Here is a 20,540-nt window from a genome sequence, read left to right on the forward strand (position 1 = left end):
CTTTAAACCTTCAGATAGGTACAGAGGCAAAAGGCTTTCATTCAATTTGCCACATGGTTCCACAACTGTGGACAGGCTAATCACAGTATTATATCCCTAACTCTGCATCACTCGTATTTTTTTTTTTTTTTGCTTCTTTGTTTAATCACTGACTGATTCAGAGACTAGTCTTACAAGCGGTTACACTACATACAACCTTCAGAATGGATTGCCTTAAAAAATCTTCTCATATGATTAATATTAATGGCATTAGTGATGCTGTTGTCCATAGTGAAGGATGCTGGTAGCCCAAGGCAATCTGTGGCAAATAGTCACTTAAATTATCATACTTCAGTTACACTCTTGTAATAAAATGCCTATGAGAGGGAAGGTTTAGGAGACAAAGTAGTTGCTGCTAGTAATATTTTAGTGAAAATGAAGAGTATGATGTAATTGATTGGTTGCTTTTATTTGTGTTGCAGTGCTTATAAAAGAGAGAGAAAAACAACCCAATTAGTGCAAAGCTTTAAATCCAAAACTAAAGGCCTCAAAAAGTGATCAGAAAACTTTGTGATGACTCCAAAAGAGCCACTTATTCCCCACAGGCACAGAGCCAAGTTATAAAAACCAAACCCACAGTCTCATCTTGCAGGTGATTGAATTGTAATACAAAATGAATTCATGGTCCCACAGGTCTCTTATGTTAAAATTAAGGCATTGATTAGGTAGAAGTGGAACACCAAAGAGTGGGATGGAGATGTATGTCTGAATTTTTATGTAACTAGGGATCTTGATTTTATAAATTCTGCTGAGCCTCCTCTACCAGTAGAAGCACTCTTTTGTCCCCTGAGGGATATAGTCTTCTTTTGTTTAAGAACCAATCATCATGAGGTAACTGCTAATTTTTCCTAAGGACTATGCTCAACACCTCTCATTGTTTCTAGAATTAAAGCAGACTCAAATCTGAAAGCCTCAGGTAGTAATTTATAAATTGCATCCTGTGAGGAGGACAACAAGAATATAAGATTTTTCTAACTCATATCAGGGCTTCCCGAGGGCGAATGCGAGTGAAATAAAATAATGTGGGATCAAGTCATATTTGTTGATACATATTCTGGATTCTCTATTATCTGTGTTATCTATGGTAGTTGGTAGAGACAGTCTTTTAGGTTGTTTGACTGAAGCATAAATTCAAAGGTGACCTAGACTGAACTTTTTTGCTATATTGTAAAAGAAGGAATCCAAAGGTTTAGGAAGGTTGGAAAGCTAGAGCAGATTTTTCATGTGAAAACTGCTCACTCATTTTGTGTCTTGCCGTGTGAGAGCATCCAGCAGACCTTCCCTTTACTGAGGCTATGAGGAATATGTTTGTGAGGGAGCCACTCATTGTTGAACAGCTCAGTGGTGGTTATTCTCTGTAAAGTGATGTAGAGTCAATTTTCACGCTGCTGATAAAGACATATCCGAGACTGTTCAATTTACAAAAGAAAGAGTTTTAATGGACTTACAGTTCCATGAAGCTGGGGAGGCCTCACAATCATGGTAGAAGGCAAGGAGGAGCAAGTCACATCTCATGTGGATGGCAGCAGGCAAAAAGAGAGCTTGTTCAGGGAAACTCCTTCTTATAAAACCATCAGGTCTTGTGAGACTTATTCACTATCAAGAGAACAGCAGGAAAGAGACCTGCCTCCATGATTCAATTACCGCAACTGGGTCTCTTGACTACTTGATACTGGCTGTCAACTGACACTAATTTCTAGAAACCCAGAATGCCATCAGTCCACCAGGGAATGCAGAGGCTTATGAAGCATGGGTGATAAAACAGAATTGGCTCAGGTTCATCTCTCAGTGGACCTAATGTGTCATGAAACATTTTTCATTATTTCCTGACACAAAATAGACATAGCTTCTGAAATAATCTCCATATTACTTCCCTGACCCAAAGTGTAAGGATTATTCTAGTCAAAAGGCCAAGTGGAAGACAATCGGCCTCTTCAATGAGACATTCCTGGAGAAACTGCAGAGATAATTGCCACCATTAAGAATGTGAAAGAAAAAGGTTGGTGATTTCTACCACATCCCTTTCAACTTGTCAATTTGGTTGCTGCAGAAGACAGATGGATTATGACAAATGAGAGTGGATTATCACAGACTCAATCACATGAGGACTCTAACTTCAGCAGCTATTCCAAATTTGACCTTATAACTAAAGAAAATCAACACATTATTTTGCACCTGAAATGCAGTTCTTGACGCAGTGAATTCCCCCTCCACCCATCCCCTGCATACCTGGTAATGAACATCATCAGAAGAAGTTGATTTTAAGCTAGGTAGTCAAGTACACATCTTCATTGTTTAATTGCAGAACTCTATCAAATCTCCAACTCAAACTATCCTATATGGGCTTTCCACCAATGACAGCATCATTCTGGCTCATTCGATTCATCAACAATTTGCTGATCAGACCAACTCAAAGGTAAATAGCAATTATTTTAGAAATTGTAATAAGGGACACGTTGCAGAGAGCAGGAAATAAATCTCACCAAAAAGTGAGGGCCTGCTACCTTGGTGAAGTTTCTACATATGGTTTGGAAGATATCCTGGTCCCATCTGAAGTTGCTAGTTGCGTTGCCACAGCTCCATGCAGGAGTGCCTATGATGGACAAAAGTGAAGAAAAATCTTCCCGGTGGGCAGAGTTTTGAGCAGAGCACCAAGTAATTCATTTTTTAATGGAGGTAGAAATTGATCAATACATAGATCTATGTTGACTGATGAGCAGTAACAAATTGGCTGCATAATGGGTAACTTGGAAAGGATATAGCTAAGAGATTTTAGGTAAGAAATTTTGCTGAATAAATCTAAGGATAAACTTCTTTAAGTTGGCACAGAATGTGAAGATATATGTGCCCAACATAAATGTTAACCTAGGAAAAACCTATTAGTAATTAGGCGGATAAGATACTCTGTTCTCTAGACATAATTCCCCCTTTTCCCCAACCACTCTGTCCTTGCAAATGTGGTTCATGAGCAACATGGCTATGACAGCAGAGATTAAGTTATGCATGGACTCACTAAATAATACCTATTGCTGAGTGCCTAACTTGCCAACAGCAGGTTGGTACTCACTGGGTGCACACTCAGCTGGCACACAGAACCTCCAATATGGCATTGTTCTCCAAGGGATTCATCTAGCTACATGTAGCAGTTTGCCTAGCTTGAGTACTACCATCTTAGAAGGCATAGTTTTTGCTTACTCTGTACATGGATTGTGTAGTGACAGAATGACTAGTGTGTATTCTGCACTGCATTGCTTCTGGCCAAGTAAACCATTTTCTATAAGATGAAGTTTAACAATGATTGCATGCTTATGAAATGGACTGGTCTTACCACATCACATCTCACACTAAAAATAGCTGTCTTAGTAGAATAGTGAACGGTCTTAATGTTAACTATAGTTACCAAGCTGTACATTAAATTTCCAGAAACTATTAATCTTATAGATGAAATTTGTACCTCTTGACCAAAATTTTCCCATTTCCTCCAACCCCCATCTCCTGGAAATCACCATTCTACTCTCTATTTCTATGAGTTTGACATTTTTAGATTTCACATGTAAGTGAGATTATATATATATAATTATATAAATTAAAATATATAAAATTATAATATATCTCACAATTTCTTCATCCATTTATCCTTCTATAGACACTTAGCTTGTTCTCATTTCTTGACCATTGTGAATAATGCTGCAATGAACATGGCACTGCAGATAGCTCTTTGAGCTAATGATTTTGTTTTATTTGGATACATACACAGAAGTGAGATTTCTGGGTCTTATGATAGCTTATTTTAAATTTTTTGAGGGAAAATACCATTTTCCATGATGGTTGTGCTAATTTACATTTCCACCAGCGGTGCACAGGATTCCCTTTTCTCCACATCCTTGTCACCATTTATCTCCTGTCTTTTTTATAATTGCCATTGTAACAGTTTTGAGGTGATATTTTGTGATTTTGGTTTGCATTTCCCTGATAGTTGGTGACATTGAACATCTTCTCATGTTCTTGTTTGCCATTGTGTATATCTTCTTCGTAAAAATGTCTATTCCCATACCCCCCAAAAAATGTATTTTCAAGTCTTTGGCCCATTTTAATTCAGATTGTTTTCTGCTATTGAGTTATATGAGTTTCTTATATATTTTGGATGTTGATCCCTTATTAAAGATCTTAAATGTTCTCACCACATACTCACACAAATGGTAATTATTGGGAGGTGATAGGGGTGTTACCTAATTTTACTGTGGTAATCATTTCATATACGTGTGTCAACTCTTCCTATTGTACACCTTAAATTTATACAATTTTGTATAATAATTTTGTATAATTGAGGATTATACCTCAATAAACCTGGAAAAAAAGAAAAGTGAATGGTCTTCTGGAAACTCACATATAGTGCAAGCCTGTAGCAATGTCTTACAGGGCTAGGATAATATAACTCAGCATATGTATGTGCTCCAAATCAACAACCAATATAGGGCGCTCTTTATCCCATAAATCATGTTCACAGCTCCATTAGTCAAGGGGGTGAAATGGGGAGCAGATTTTTTCATCATTACCCCTATACAATTGGACAAAATTAAAAAAAAATTTCACATCCTAGTTTCAGTGCAAGAAAGGCTTCATAAGGGGACATAGCAATGGTTTCATTAAATTGGAAGTAGAAATTGCCATACTGCTTCTTTGGACTCTTCACTCTAGTAAGTGAAGAAGCAGAGAAGTGAGTTACTCTATTGAAATAGGGTAATAAGTTTTTCTGCAGACTGAATGATTGTATCCCTCCCAGAATTTATATTTTAAAGTTCTAACTCCCAGTGCCATGGTATTAGGAGGCAGGGCTTTGGGAAATAATTAGGTCATGAGGGCAGATCCCTCGTGAATGGGATTAATGCCCTCAGAAGAAGAAACACGTATCCTTGATCTTGGAGTTCCCAGCTTCCAGACCTGTGATAAACAAATGTTGGTTAATCCACCCAGTCTGTGGCATTTTGTTATAGTATCCTGAACTAACTAAACAAATTATCCCTTTCAAAAAGAAATTAGGTTTCCACTACACGGTGTGAGTATGGAATTAAATGTGTGGAATGAAGAATAACTCATGAGAAGCCTCTTAGGACTCCATGTTTTGTGGTAAAAATTAATGAAAAACTGTAACAGCCCAGAGCAGGTAGGATGGCTATGACGTAGACTCTGCAGAATAAAGTTCTGGACACTGCAAGGCAAGAAATGTGGACAGACAAGCTATGTGCCAGGGATAAAAGGACTATGGAATGGATAGTGGAAGAAGCAAATATAAACAACAGCTATGAAGTATGACAAGTTGAAGAAAAGAGAAGTATAATAGTTATAAGATTCTCCTTTATTTTTATATTAAAAAACTGTGTATATGTTACCTAATTATTTTATTTCCCCGCTCTCATTCTCCCATCAGCTGAAATAAAATGTTTTTATAATGGTTAACCTGAACACATCAGGATTTACTGATATTAAAGGATCTGTTACAATAGCAGTAGACTCTATCCTCAACTAGGGATAAAGAAATGATACATGAGACGTTGTATACTATTTTGGGGAGTAAGTTAGCATGTTTAAGGTTAGACAAGTAATAATTGCATGATGAAGTAATTGCATTGTGGAAGCATGATTTAAATAATAAATGTGTGTCTGTGTTTAGAAGTTAAGAATAGCTAAGACAGAGTATTTAGTATGAATACCTACTTAAGTGATGGTCTGTGAATGTTTTGTACTATGTTAACTTGGATAAGTTAGAACTACATTTCCAAGAATCCCCTTCCCTGTAGAGTTCTGGAAATCATCACAAAGGTAATGGCAGGCTTGAGATGGTCCGAGAAGGCATGGGGGTAAATCACCACCAAGCATGGCAAAAGCAGGAATTCACTACCACTTCTGTGACTGAACATTGCTGGATAGAAAATTCTTATTCCTTAAACATGTATTTCAACTTCAAATTCTTAATGTCTTCTTTTTTGGTTAATGGTGAATGTTAAAAAGAACCTTGATACTAGTGTATTTTATATCTTTTCATTAATTTATTCAATGAATAGCTACTAATCATGCAAGAGATTACCCTTATACTAGATATGGGATGAATGAGTAAATAAAACATAGGTATTTGCTATTTTAGGCCTTATATTTTATCTGAGGAACAAAGATGAGTAAAGTAAACAAGTACTTTTTTGGAACATGCAAAATGCTGTAGAATTAGTGAAAACATGTATAAGTAAGAGGACACAAGGGTACCAGGGTCAGGGTGATGGCACGGTATTAGGTAGAGTTGTCAGGTAGGTCTCACTGATAAAGTGAGATGAAGGTTTAGCCTTAATGAAGACAAGAAAGTTTGCCAAGCAATTATCTGAGGAAAGAAAATTCTGGACAGAGAAAACAGCTAAGGGCAGAGACCCTTAGTTTGGAGTGTGCCTGGAGTGCCTGGAGACCTACAAAGAAGCCAGTGTTCCTAGAGCAAAGTGAGTGAGAAAGAGAGTTGAGATTAAAGATTTTAGATGTAAAGGTCAGATTATGTGGACTCAAAAGAATATTTTTAAATGAAAGTCATTGTAAGATGTTTATATGCTATTAAAAAAACATTCCAGTAAAGAGGAAAACAAAATGGTGATATAAGAGTGAGGGAGTAGTTTTTGGAGTTCTGTCCTTAATCAGTTGAGAGCTGATGGGACCAAATGCACAGAAGTGGCCCCTGATCATAACTAGGAGTGCATACAGTTCCTCTCAGCTACAGGAGGGACAGCAGAGCAGATAGGCAGAAATGATTAAGTTGCCAAACGCGGTGGTGTCATCAAGGAGAAATTCTATTCTGGAAACTTCTCTTTTCTCAGTAAAATAGGAAATAGTTAATTAGAAGGAGAATGGGGGAGAAGGTGTAAATGTGTGTGGAACTATGACAAGGAACAGAGAAATCTAGAAGACTAGAAGAATGAGTGGGCTAGGTTTATTTACTAGAATCATGAAGCTAACATCTTAGGGCAGGTTGGGTGTAGTGGCTCACTCCTGTAATCCTAGCACTTCGGGAGGCTGAGGCGGGTGGATCACCTGAGGTCAGGAGTTCAAGATCAGCCTGATCAGCATTGTGAAACCCTGTCTCTACTAAAGAATACAAAAATTAGCTGAGCGTCATGGCATGTGCCTGTAATCTCAGTTACTTGAGAGGCTGAGGCAGGACAATCGCTTGAACCCAGGAGGCAGAGGTTGCAATGAGCTGAGATAGCGCCACTGCACTCCAGCCTGGGCAACAAAGCGAGACTCCATCTCAAAAAAAAAAAAAAAAAATCTTAGGGTAGTGTTCTCAAACTTAACATGCATTGTTATCTCCTGTAGAAAATTTTAAAACTGGTTACTGGGCTGCACACTTAGATTGCAGGGCCACAGGATTCAGTTGGTGCGGGAAGAATTCTGAAAATTCATATTCCTAACAAAACCCCAGATGATCCTTACTGTTCAGTGATCACACCTGGAAACTCACTCTTTCTAAAGAGATCTAAAGAGAGCCTAAGGCTATGTGATCTCTTTTTGTTCCTATTTTGTGCAATTACTCCCTGAGTACATTTCTCTGCATTTCATATATTTATTAATTGGCTCATTTATTCTTCATATATTAATGTTAATCTGTTTGAAATTCCCCGCAATTTCTCCTAAAGGATTTGAGATGAATACATAATCGGTAATATTATAAATATAAAATGGTAAAAAAAATTAATAACCAATTCAACATTTTTCCAGTCTCTCCTGTCTAGAACTTTGTTTAGCAGGGTACTTCTCATAATTTTAAACATTAATTTTGCAAATGATAATGTGATACTTATGAATAATAAAAATAATTCATAAGGTACACATTATTTTTAAAATATAAAACTGCAAATGGATCTGAATATATTTTCCAAAAGAAAAAATAATTCCCCGAAGCAAGCAAATATAAAAAAAAACAGAAAAATTTGACAGATACCTACTTATCTTTAGCCCTTGTAGAAAAATCAAAACAAAACAGAAAATCTGCACTGGAGCATTTGAAGCAGTGTAAGCAAAAACTACATTGTTCTGGAAAATGTGTGGTCACTTCTAAACTCCTGTCTGTGTGGGAAAATACACCAGGAGGTTTCATCTCAGTACAAATCAGCATGCCAAATCTGGCAATAGGATGGTGTTATCTTTCAAGAGAGTCGACAGGAGTTCCAGAAGGAACATTTGGTGAAGAATCTGCCAACTGCCTTTATTACTTTCTGAACTACCTCTAAGTTACAGGTATTTCCAGTTTTGTTCTGCAGATAATTTGAGCTCCATCTGTGGTTGATGAATATTTTTTAGTATGCTATTAGAAATTATGGCTTTCGGCACTGTTGCAGCCCCTCTCTGCTAATTCAGCTACATAAAATATTGTGTTTCTTGATGCTGGGTATCTTTCCATAGTGGGAAATGCAGTGAGAGAAATAGGGGTCCTATTTTCTATTGCAATTTGTTGGTTGGTTCCTTTCCACATAAAATATTGTTTTTAATTTTATGCTGAAATAGGTGATTATTAATTCTAAAATATAAATTTCCAACAGAGTCTGTACTAAACTCCTTCTAAGGAAGTCAGATATATTTGTACAGAAATTTTAATTCATATCAAAACCTACATAGTAACTATATAGTTACTTAATTTGATTTGAAACAAGGAACATTTGATTATATTTATATTGTGGATAATTTAGATGTGGTCAGTTAAGAATTAGTTTTAATCCATTTTGGTGAAATTATTCCTATCAATTAACAAAATTATAACATCTATTGTAGTTTGATGTTGTAGTTCTTCCTAGATATATTCCTGAAATAGTTTTAGTACATGAACTATTATATACTGAATCTGTGTACAGGCTCACAGGTCTGGCAGGTCAATTATAGCAGAGGTCAGAGTAAGGCAGAAGATTATGTCCTACATGGTAGAGACAGAAAGGAAGGTCAAGCAAGATGATTAAGAGAACAGAGTGTAGGCCAGGCGTGGTGGCTCACACCTGTAATCCCAGCACTTTGGAAGGCTGAGGCAGGCGGATAAGGAGGTCAGGAGATTGAGACCATCCTGGCGTCTCCTGTCTCTACTAAAAACACAAAACATTCGCTGGGCATGGTGGTGGGCGCCTGTAGTCCCAGCTACTCAGGAGCCTGAGGCAGGAGAATCGCTTGTACCCGAGAAGCGGAGGTTGCAGTGAGCCAAGATCATGGCACTGCACTCCAGCCTGGGTGACAGAGCAAGACTGTGTCTTTAAAAAAAAAAAAAAAAAGAGAGAGTACAAAGTGTAGAGGAATTGGGAATTCATTTCATATCAATTAGTGCATTTTGAATAAATACAACATAGTATATGACATTATAAAAATGGAAGGATTTGGATCTTTAACTCCCATGGTGTACCTGAAGCACAGTCAAGCAAGTCTAGATTTAAAAGCATGTACTCTAGCTTGGACACTCGCTAAATCTGCAGCTTTACAAAATGTTTTCTCTGCCTCTGAAACAACCATGTTTATTTTTCTCCCTTATTCTATAAATATGGTAAATTTCATTATTACATATCTTGATAAGCCATTTTAAAATTCTATGGACAAATTTAGGGACTGTGATTTATGTTGGATAAGTGCTGGGTTTAATTTGCTAAGTTAAAAATTCATTTGCATTTATATTAATAAAGTGAGACTGGTCTATGTGATTTTCTTTTCCTATAAAATGCTTCTCCAATTTTGTTACAAAGATTACATAAACTGCATAAATAAATCTAGTAGATATTTCTACTTTTATTCTCTGCAAAAGTTGGTGCAAGATAATTATAACGAGATATTTGTTCTTTGAAGTGTTAGTGAAATATGGTTCTGTGGGTGAGTAAAAATTTGCTTATTATACAATTCTGTTATTGGTCTATTTCCAGGTTTTACATTTTTGAACAACTAATTTGGTCATTTATATTTATTTGGAAATTCATCCATTTTGTTTATATTTCAAATTTAGATTCCTGAATTATTTCATAAAATGTTTCTATGACTTTTAAATCCCAAATGTACATGTAGATTGATTTAAAGTCCTTATTTTATTCTAAATATTGGGTTTTGGTGGTATCGCTTCTGGGTTTTGCTTGTTATGTTTTGTTTTGCTTTGATTAGCTTACTTAATGATTTTTTTCTATTCTATCATAATTTTTAAAGGACTACATTTTTTTCCATACTGAAGGAAAGGCAGGTTATTTTATTTTTTAACTCAGTACATTTTGCTTATGGATTACTATAGCTACTCATTTGAATGTTTACTTAATTATAATTATTTTTGCTTTCTCTAGATGTATGAAAGGCTACAAATTGTTTATAAATAACAATTTGCCTGCTTCTTGTAAGTTTTGCAATTTAATAGTCTCATTGTGATCTGGTTTTAAATATATCTTAAATGCTGACATAAATTATCGGTGATTTATGGGTATACTTTTAGGTTTTAAATGTGTTAGGATTATGTTTTAGCAATATGATTTTTAATAATTTCTAATTTTATTGCATTGAGATCAGCCAAATCTCCCAAGATTTTTGAGCCAACCTTTCTTGAATATAGGATGGCAAATATTTACAAATGTTGCATGTCCATTTTAAATGCATGCATTTATCTGTTGGTTAAATGTTATCTCTGTACCTGTTATATCAGACCAGTTAATCGTGTTTTTCTGATCTACATACTTAACTTATTTCTTGCATGCTTGAGATATTTCTTGAAAGTTGTGTTAGCATTCCACTTACTATGTTGTTGAGTTTTAAATTGTCCTTATCATTCTGTTAATTATAACTTTAGAAAACTTAGGACTATGAAGTTAGGTACAGACATGTTAATTATTTTATATGTTTGTGCATTTTTATTAGAATGTAATATCTCTATCTTAGACCTTTTCTATAATATCATGTTGATGTGACAGCTATATATGCCTATTGTGCTATTTTTCTCATCTCCTCGTTTTCGATCTTTTTAAATCCTGTTTCAGAAAAGGATCTAATATGTTATAGATAAGTGGATTTTTATGGCCAATATGAACATTTTGACCTTTTGATATCAATAAAGTTAACTTATTTACAGTTATGTAACTACTGATCTATTTTAACTGATCTGCTGTCTTATTTTACATTTTCTCCTTGCTCTATTTTTTTCATTGTTTCTAATTCCCTTCTTCTTTGAAGTAACCAACTCTCATTTATTCTCTTTTCCCTTATATTAATAAGTATTTCAGCTCATTGGAAAATATGAATTCTAGTTACAATCTTTAGTAGCTACCTACAAATTAATTCTAACTTACATGATTAGTGGTGTTTTTCCTACAAAGGTAGTAAGTTATTTAGTGTTTCTCTTCTCATGCATGAGACAGGACCATTTTGCATTGTTTTTATTCTTTCTTTCCATATCGAACTCCTCTGTTGTAATATTGTAGAACAGAATTTCCCAAAATCCATATGGTTATGCTTGTACAATTAGCCAATCTCTCTTCAACCCCCACCTCCCCACACACACCCTTTTCAGCCTCTGATAACCATCATCCTACTCTCTATTTCCATGAGATCAACTTTTTAAACTCCTACATATGAAGGAGAATATGTAATATTTGTGTTTATGCCTGGCTTATTTCACTTAACATAATGACCTTCAGTTCTATCCATATTGCTGCAAATATCAGTATTTCATTCCCTTTTCAATGGATGAAGAGTACTTCATTGTATACATATACCCCATTTTGTTTATTCTTTCATTCATTGATGGACATTTAAGTTGATTCCATATCTTGCTATTGTGAATGGTGGTGGAATAAATATGGAGATGTAGGTATCTCTTTGATATACCTTGTTTTTTAATACAACATAGTTACATTGAATATTTATTAGATTTGCCATTAGGATATTGAACATCCTTGGCTACCATTGCTCTTTGCATATAACTTCTTTGGTCTGACTTAACTTTTTCCTCTTAATTAAATTTATGCAAGGATTTTTTAATTAAAAGGGGATAGAACTCAGCCTAAATGTCCTTAAATAAATTAGGTTATTTTATAAAACATTTGGAATATAATGGCTTTCATGCAGGTTGATAACCATGATTAATTTTTCAACTTGCTTTTACAGCATCAAAACTCATCTCATGTTTGGAAAAAAAATTGGGGCTGTCTGCTAGCTAAAACACTCTCCAACAGTCTTATCAGATCAGCAATATATTTAATCATTTAACAAATATTTGATAACCTACCAATTGTACAACAGAATTGCAGGCACTGTGTGTCAGTTTAGGTTTTCCAAGAAGCAGATGACAAGAAGCACAGGAGACCTATTGGAGAAATATCTGCGTGGGATAAAATGGTGAGGAAACTAGAGTAGCTGGGGAAAGCTTAAGATCACATGGCAGGTTTGACACACGTGAGTGCAGAAAGACAGCAAAGGTGGATTGAGTAGGAAGACCTCAGAATTCAGTGCAGCGTAAGAAACTTTTATCTTTTCTCCTTTGTGAAAGATCCGTGGAATATATTTCTGTATGCCTATTTCTTTATTCTCTATTCTGTTCCACTCATCTGTTGATCTGCTCTTTTACAAATACCAGGTTGTCTTGATTTCTTCAGCATTGTAACTCGCGAAGTCAGGTAGTGTCAGTCCTGCAACTTTAATCTTCTTCAGTATTGTGTTGACTATTCTGTTTCTCTTGCCTTCCACATAAACTTTAGAGTCAGTTTGCTGATATCCACAAAACAATTTGCTAGTATTTTGACTCGGATTACACTGAATCTAGAGATTGTGTGGGAAAAAATTCTAACTTAGTGATATTGAGTCTTTCTATCAATGAACATCTAATATCTGTCGATGTATTTATATCTTTGATATCTTTCATTAGACTTGTATAATTTTCCTTATATTGAACCCTGTGCTATTTTGTTAGATTTGCTCCTAGTAAATGTTTCTATTGCAAATTCTTATTGTTCATTGTTGTTATGGGAAATCATTTGAGTTTTTTGTATTAAGATTGCATTTGGCAACCTTGTTATAATTGCTTATTAGTTTCAGGAGTTTTTTGTTGATTCTTTGGGATTTTCTACACAGACAGATGTCATCTGTGAACAATGACAGTTTCATTTCTTTTTTTCTAATCTGTATACTTTTTATTTCTTTTCTTTGTTTCTTTGTTTCATTGCATTAGCTAAGAATTCCAGTAAAATGTTAAGGAGTAATGAGAAGGGACATCCCTGCTTTGTTCTCAATTATAGAGGGAAAGCATCTAATTTCTGAACATTAACACTGATGTAAGCCATTTAATTTTTGTAAGTGTTCTTTATCAAGTTCAAGAATGAATGGTTTCCCTTCATTCTTAGTTTGCTGAGTTTTTATCATGAATAAGTCAACTTTTGTCAAATTATTTTCCACATCTATTGATATGATCATGTGACTTTTCTTCTTTGATGTAATAGAGTACATTAATTGATTTTTTAGATGTTGAAATAATCTCACATAATGGGAATAAATTTTACTTGGTCATAGAGAATAGGTTTTTACACATTGTTGAATTTGATTAATTAATACCATGTTGGTAATTTTTTCATGTATGTTGATGGGACATACTGGCCTGTAGTTTTTCTTTCTTGGAATGTCTTTATCTGGTAATGCAGGCTTCATAGTATGAGTAAGTAAGTGTCCCCTCTGTTTCTGTTTTCTGGAAGAGATTGTAAAGAATTGGTTTTGGAAAGAGATTAGTATTTGAAATGATAGACTGAGTAAAGTAGATGGTCCTTCACAATGTGAATGGGCATTCAGGCAATCGTTCAGAGCCTAAAGGAAACAAAATGGTGAAAGAAGGTTGAATTTGCTCTCCTCCTGACTGCTTAAGCTGGAGCATTGATCTTCTTCTGCCCTTGGTGCTCCTGATTTCCAGACCTTCAGGCACAGATGGGAATTTACAACATCAGCTCTCTGGCTCTCAGGCTTTTGAAGTATACTACCAACTTTCCTGGGTGTCCAGCATGCAGACAGCCAATTGTGGGACTTTTCAGCCTCCATAAACGTATGACCCAACACTGTATAATAAGTCTCTTTATTTATACTCAGATGCAGTATTTTATCTCCTTCATTTTCTCTGTTTTTCTGCTTAAGATTGTATTGGTTTCTGCCCTAATTTTTATTATTTATTTTCTTCTGCCCATTTTGGATTTAAGTGAATTTTCTTTCTCGAGTTGGAAGCATAAATTATGCAATTTTGATCTTTCTCCTTTTGTAATATATGCACTTGATGCTATAAATTTCCCTCTAAGCACTGCTTTTGCTACACTGCAAAATTTGTAATGGAATTGTGTTTTCATTAAATTCAAAATTTTAAAAATTTCTCTTAAGACTTCTAATCTCCAAATATTTTGGGGGTTTTTACAGCTATATTTTGTTATTAATTTTCAATAAATTCCACTGTAGTCTAAGAGCATATTTCGTATGCTTTCCTTTTTTTAATTTATTAATCTCTGTTTTATAACCTAGAATTAAATCTTTATTTGTGAATGTTCTTTGTAAGACTGGAATAATGTGTATTCTGTTGTTGTTTGGTATATTCTATAAATGTCAATGAGATCTACTTTATTAATGGTGCTATTCAGTTCAACTATGTCTTTACTGATTTTCTGCATGCTTAATCTGACAATTACTGGTAGAGTTATGTTTAATTCTCCAAGAATAATATATTTGTAAGTTCATGTTTGCAGTTCTGTGAGCTCTTCCCTCACTCTTTTATTCTCTGCATTTCAGTTTGGGATGTTTTTATTGATAAATCTTGAGGCTCACTGATTTTTTTCCTGGGCTGTGTCCAGTTTACTGATTAAACTCCTCCAAGGCATTCTTTATTTCATTTACAGTGAATTTGATTTCTAGTACATTTTTCTGATGCTTTCATCAAGTTTATATCTCTCTGCTCACATATTCATCTGTTCTTGCATGTTGTTTCATTTTTCCACTAGAGCCTGTCATACTAATCATAGTTATTTTAAGCTATCTGATAATTCCAAAATTTGTGTCATGCAAGAATTTTGTTCTGCTGCTTTGTTTTTTCTGGCCATCTTTTTTCTTACCTCCTAGCGTGCTTTGTTATTTTTTTGTTGAATGTTAGAAAGGATGTATCTGGTCATAGGAATGAAGTTAATCAGGCTTTTAATGTGAGGTTTTATATTAATCTGTGTAAGAACTGGATAGTGCTTAGTGTTGGCTATAGTTGGCTATAGTTGGCAGGTGCCGGAAGCTTTAGTTTTCTCTAGAGTCTTTGCTGTTTTTCGCCCTACTGTCATTGTTTTTCCCTAGGAACTTCTTAAATAGAATGGATGTTCTGTAGGTCTCTCAGTTGTAATCCACTGCTGTTTTTCTAGAGCCTTGTTCCCATAGTGGTAAGGCGTTAGAGAGGGGAAACACTCTATAGTCTTATTACTCAATCTCAGTTTATTTTTTACAGGTCTTGGTCCTTGAGCTGTGGCCTTCTGAAGCATTTCTTGATCTTTTTACCATTTTCTACTCTTGTAATTGTCTAATTGACCTCTCCTCTGTTCAGATAAGGCTAAGACAAAGTAGTTTTATTTGAAAGCTGGCCTTTGTTATGAATAATTCTCTGGATGTATTTCAAAGTGATTACTTTCACCTGATCTTTCAAAATGGTTATTTTTCCCCTCCCCATACACTGAAGCAAGAGGGATTTTATTCTCCCATTTTTACCATGAGAACCTGATGGTGCTCATGATCACAAAACCCAGAAAAGTATCAGGACCCTAAGATTGTGCCCACAGGAACATTTAGCTATCAAGCTATTCACAGTCATTCTGCAGCAATTCATCAATTAGCTTTCGGTGTTCCTTCCAGTTTATGGCTCCCAGTGAACTGATGTAGGCTGTGTTTCTCTGTACTTGTCTGTCTCTCTAGCTGTAAGAATGGTGGTTTGCTATGTAACCTTAACTCCCTGATGGATCTAAGAAACATTAATTTTCAGTTTGTTTAACTATCTGTTTTGTGAGAAAAGGAATAATGACTTACAAATTCTTCACATTTTGGAGCTAAAAATCAGAAGTCAGATTATTGAATGTTAATTTTTGAATGTTACTGTTTATGCCAGAACAGCACATAATATAAACTTAATATCTTAAGATGCTTGTTGTATGTTAAATTATGTTGTTAAATGTTGCAGAGTTAATGGAATTATTCAACCAGAACAAATAAAATAGATTATTTCATTTTAGTTTTCTCTGGAAATCCCTACAGAAGTCTCATACCACATGTAAACAGACTATTAGCTCTTCTCCTATAGCTTGGTAGTTTGTTTGTTTAAACTGGGTCAACAAACCATGAGCTCCATGAGCTATGACTACATTTCATCTATTTTTGTATTCACAGTCTCTAGTACAGTGCTAACATATAGAATAATCTCAATAAGATTTGTTGAAAAAGCCATTTGCTTTACATTAAAAACTCCCAGAGTAAAGAATTATATCCTAAACATCTTTATATTCTACCCCTCCATCAAACAATGTAGTTATATATGAGTCACCAACAAATAACGAATATATGTATAAAATAGTAGATAAATAAATATAATTTTCTACCTTAGTCCTCAAAAATGTTGGTCTATGGTAGAGTGAATATAAATTCCTCTATGAACCTAAATTGAGAGTGAATCAGGTGTGCTTAGACTTCAATCCCAGCTCCAAGTTTTTCATTCTTTTACATTCTTTTCATTCTTTTACATTCTTTTCATTCAATTTACATTCTTTTCATTCAATTTACATTCTTTCTCTGAACCACCCCAATGTGTGAAATGGAGATAATAATTTGACTATAATTTTGTTACAGGTTAAGATGATAATGTTCCAGTATGTAATTTCATACTGTGTATATGCTTGGTGCTTAATAAATATTTCCTTTTCCCATAACTCATCACTCCTTTTTTGTAAATATTAACTATGTAAGCAGCAAGATATTTATGTAGATGGTATAAGAAAATTAAGTAGCATACAATAATCATTATTTTATTTCATTTTCTGAGGGGGGGCAAATATACTTCAAAATCCACTGATAGATTCTTATCTTTTCCTCACAAAAGTAGTATATAAAAGTATCTTTTCCTCATAAAATCCTTTTGAACACTTTCAATACTTCAATTTATCTTCATTTCTTCCTCTGACCTGCTACTTCTCTCACTTCCTCTCCAGCTAAAGTTCTCTCTCCTCATGCCCTCACTCGCTGTGTTCAAACTACAGGCATGTCAGGTATGCATCTTCCTCAACGCCTTTGCAAACCTTATTTTATTTTCTGGCTGAAATAATCTTCCTCTAGATGATCTTAGATATTCCTGCATATCTTTCTATGACCACCTTATTTAAACAGCAACTCCCTGGTACTTCATTAGGCCTCCCCTGTATTCATTTTCTCTCTAGAGTTTACTATCATCTGACATTCATGACATATCATGAATTTTATTTTTTATTGATAATGTTTCTCACCCTCTCCAATTAGAACCTAAGCTCCATGAAATCAGGGAATTTTGAGTATTTTTTTCATTGTTGTGTCTGGCACATGATAGACATTTCATAAATATTTGTGGTGTGAATAAATGAATATAGTGGCATTATAAGTAAAGAGTTCATAAGAGAAGCATACAGAATCTTTTAAAAATACATGAAGGTTATGACTTGCTTTATTATTCTTTATTCTAAGGTCAGAAGCTCTGATAGACACTCTAAAATAAAGTGGGGTACGGACAGATTGATAGTGTTCTTCTAAGCTTATTATTTTTCACAGATGTTACTTGGGAGACTTAGTTTCCAAAAACAGAGAAAAAGAAAGAGACAGAGGTTGCATGTGAATGATAGTTTTACTGATACACACCAAATGCCCATTACCATGAGAATATATGTATTGCTTTATAGAAAATTTGTATTAATGGTTCATTTTAATGAAGTACCTTTCATTTGGCATCTCATATTGTCCAGACATATAATCATAACAGCTAAATTTTCAAATAATATAATGTAGTCTCCCAAAGTGGCAGGCATTCTACTGTATGGAGCAGATTATAGTGGGAAGATGATCACATTTTCCTAAATATTCATTTATTTTTAAATGTTTCAGAAAAGAATTGATGTCTTAAACCAAATTCATTGAAGTAGCAAGTTTACATTATTGCCATAGACTCCCTTAGACAAATCAAATATATCTTTGAGAAAGTTTTGATATTTTATTTCACAAGCTGAGTGTCTACTCTGTGCTGTATGCTATCTATGGCTGTCACTGGTGATAAAGTAAAACAAAATTCCATCCCTTGCCTCTAGCTTTTCTCAGGCCAGTTTGTCTTCCTCTCCTATTAAAACAATGCTCATTTAGTATTGTAATTTATCTAGAATCACCATTCTTTTTTTCTCTGTAATTCCCCAAATCTCCACATTCCTTGCTGAGATGGTTAATTTTATGTGTCAACTTGGGTAGGCTATGGTGCCTGGTTGTTTGGTCAAACAGCAATCTATATGTTGCTGTGAGTGTTGTTTGTTTTTGATTTTGCTTTAAAATGTGATTAACATTTAGATCAGTAGACAATATGGAGATTTCTCTAAGAAGAGAGCTCTTCAAGACCATGACATAGAAAGTCTGCTTGAGTTTCCAGCCTGCTACCCTGTAGAATTTAGACTTAAGACTGGAATATCAATTTCCTCCTAAATTTCCAGCCTGCCTGCTGGCCTTCCCTACAGATTTAAGACTTGCTAGCCTCACAATGGTATGAGACAGTTCTCTAAAATAAATCACTCTAGATATGAATATATAGATATAGATAGATATATCTTAGGAGATATATCTACATCTATATGTCCTATTTGTTCTTTTTCTTTTGATACTTCTGACTGTAACACTTGTATTCACAATATTTTGTAATTTTCCTGAGAACAGGAATTTCATCTGTTTATTTTGAGCTATGAAACCCTGTTCAATATATAGTGGCTTGACATTAATTTTTGTTGAATTAATAAATATAACTTCATCTTTTTTCCTGGATAAATTATATCATGCTGGTGTACTAAAATTCCTTTTACATTAAAACTGGAAGAACATTAAAATAAGGAGAATTCTTAGGAAAGGGAAGAATGTCTGATTTCCAAGTATATATTCTTAGAAAGAGCATGGCTAGTGCTTGGAAATCATTTGCAAATTAACATGAGCCATAATCATTTGATACGATAAGAATCAAAAATAAACATTACCCCTACATACATGTATTATGCAGACTGCTAAGAGACCATGATTATCTTTATCTGCTATAAGTAGTGAGAGTGCATGGAGATGTGAGAGCTTATGGTTCTCCAGGGAGCGTCAGTAAACAAGGGTTCCAGCCCAAAGATGAAGAAGGAACTGAAGCAATAGCATGATGGGGTTAGTCTGTGTTGAAAACGTTGGCTTTCTTCCCTAAGTCAACTTGGAGTTGTGCACAATTCTTCAGAAGAGCTATGTAATAACGTTATGTGTCCTTGGGGGTATTGAAACACTGCTGTAAGCTTATCCTCTCTGAAAAAACTTTGAAGTTAGCCTTTTCTTTAAGGAGCTTAGTGGTTGTTTCAAGAAAACAAACACAGGGACTTGGAAACCTCACAACATTATAAGCTACTGCTAGTAGACCTTATATTTATTCATTTATTTACTTGTCTATATATCATACATAATATTAAATATACATAAATGTACCTTTTGGATTTTTAGTCTATCTCAGGAAAAATTGTGGTTCTATTAAAATATTTCCCCTTAATAATTATTAATAAAGACTCTTTGTTAAGGTCTTTTCTGTTTGCATTAATATTAACATTACTTTAGTTTTCAATTCTATAGCATATCATGAAATTATCATTTTGATTCTTTGCACTATTTAAAACTCACAATATTTCTGGCCCACTTTCTTTATGTCTTTTTTTCTATCACTATTTCAATGTATTAAAAACATATTTGGTCATTGTAGTTGGCATTTGTGAGGAAGGGAATCAAATAATACCAGGTATAAAATTTTGATCTTGATATAAAACCTTGTAGGGTCATTGCATTGACTATTAACACCAATATGTGATTTATCAACTGTTTATATCCACGTACACTCTAATATTTCACTACCACCACTATCACCCACAAAACCTTACAAGTGCTAATGTAAAGATAAAGAACTAAATAATGGTCTTCTCAAAAATTATCTGATGATATTTCTTACTCACAAATCCCCCTACCATGATGAGGCTGACAGTATGTTTAAAAGATTGTTGTTTGTGCTAGTAGACATTGCTACATTCTTCAAGGTAAAGATAACTTCTTTGGAGGAATATAAAGGTAATGTGCTGAAAATATACATTGGAAATTGTTGCTAGCCAGTTTGTAGAAACTAAAAATATATAAAAAGTTAAAAACAGGCTGGGCACGGTGTCTCATGCCTGTAATCCCAACACTTTGGAAGGCCAAGGCAG

This window comes from Pan troglodytes, chromosome 3 (assembly GCF_028858775.2).
Source record: "Pan troglodytes isolate AG18354 chromosome 3, NHGRI_mPanTro3-v2.0_pri, whole genome shotgun sequence".
NCBI lineage: Eukaryota > Metazoa > Chordata > Mammalia > Primates > Hominidae > Pan > Pan troglodytes.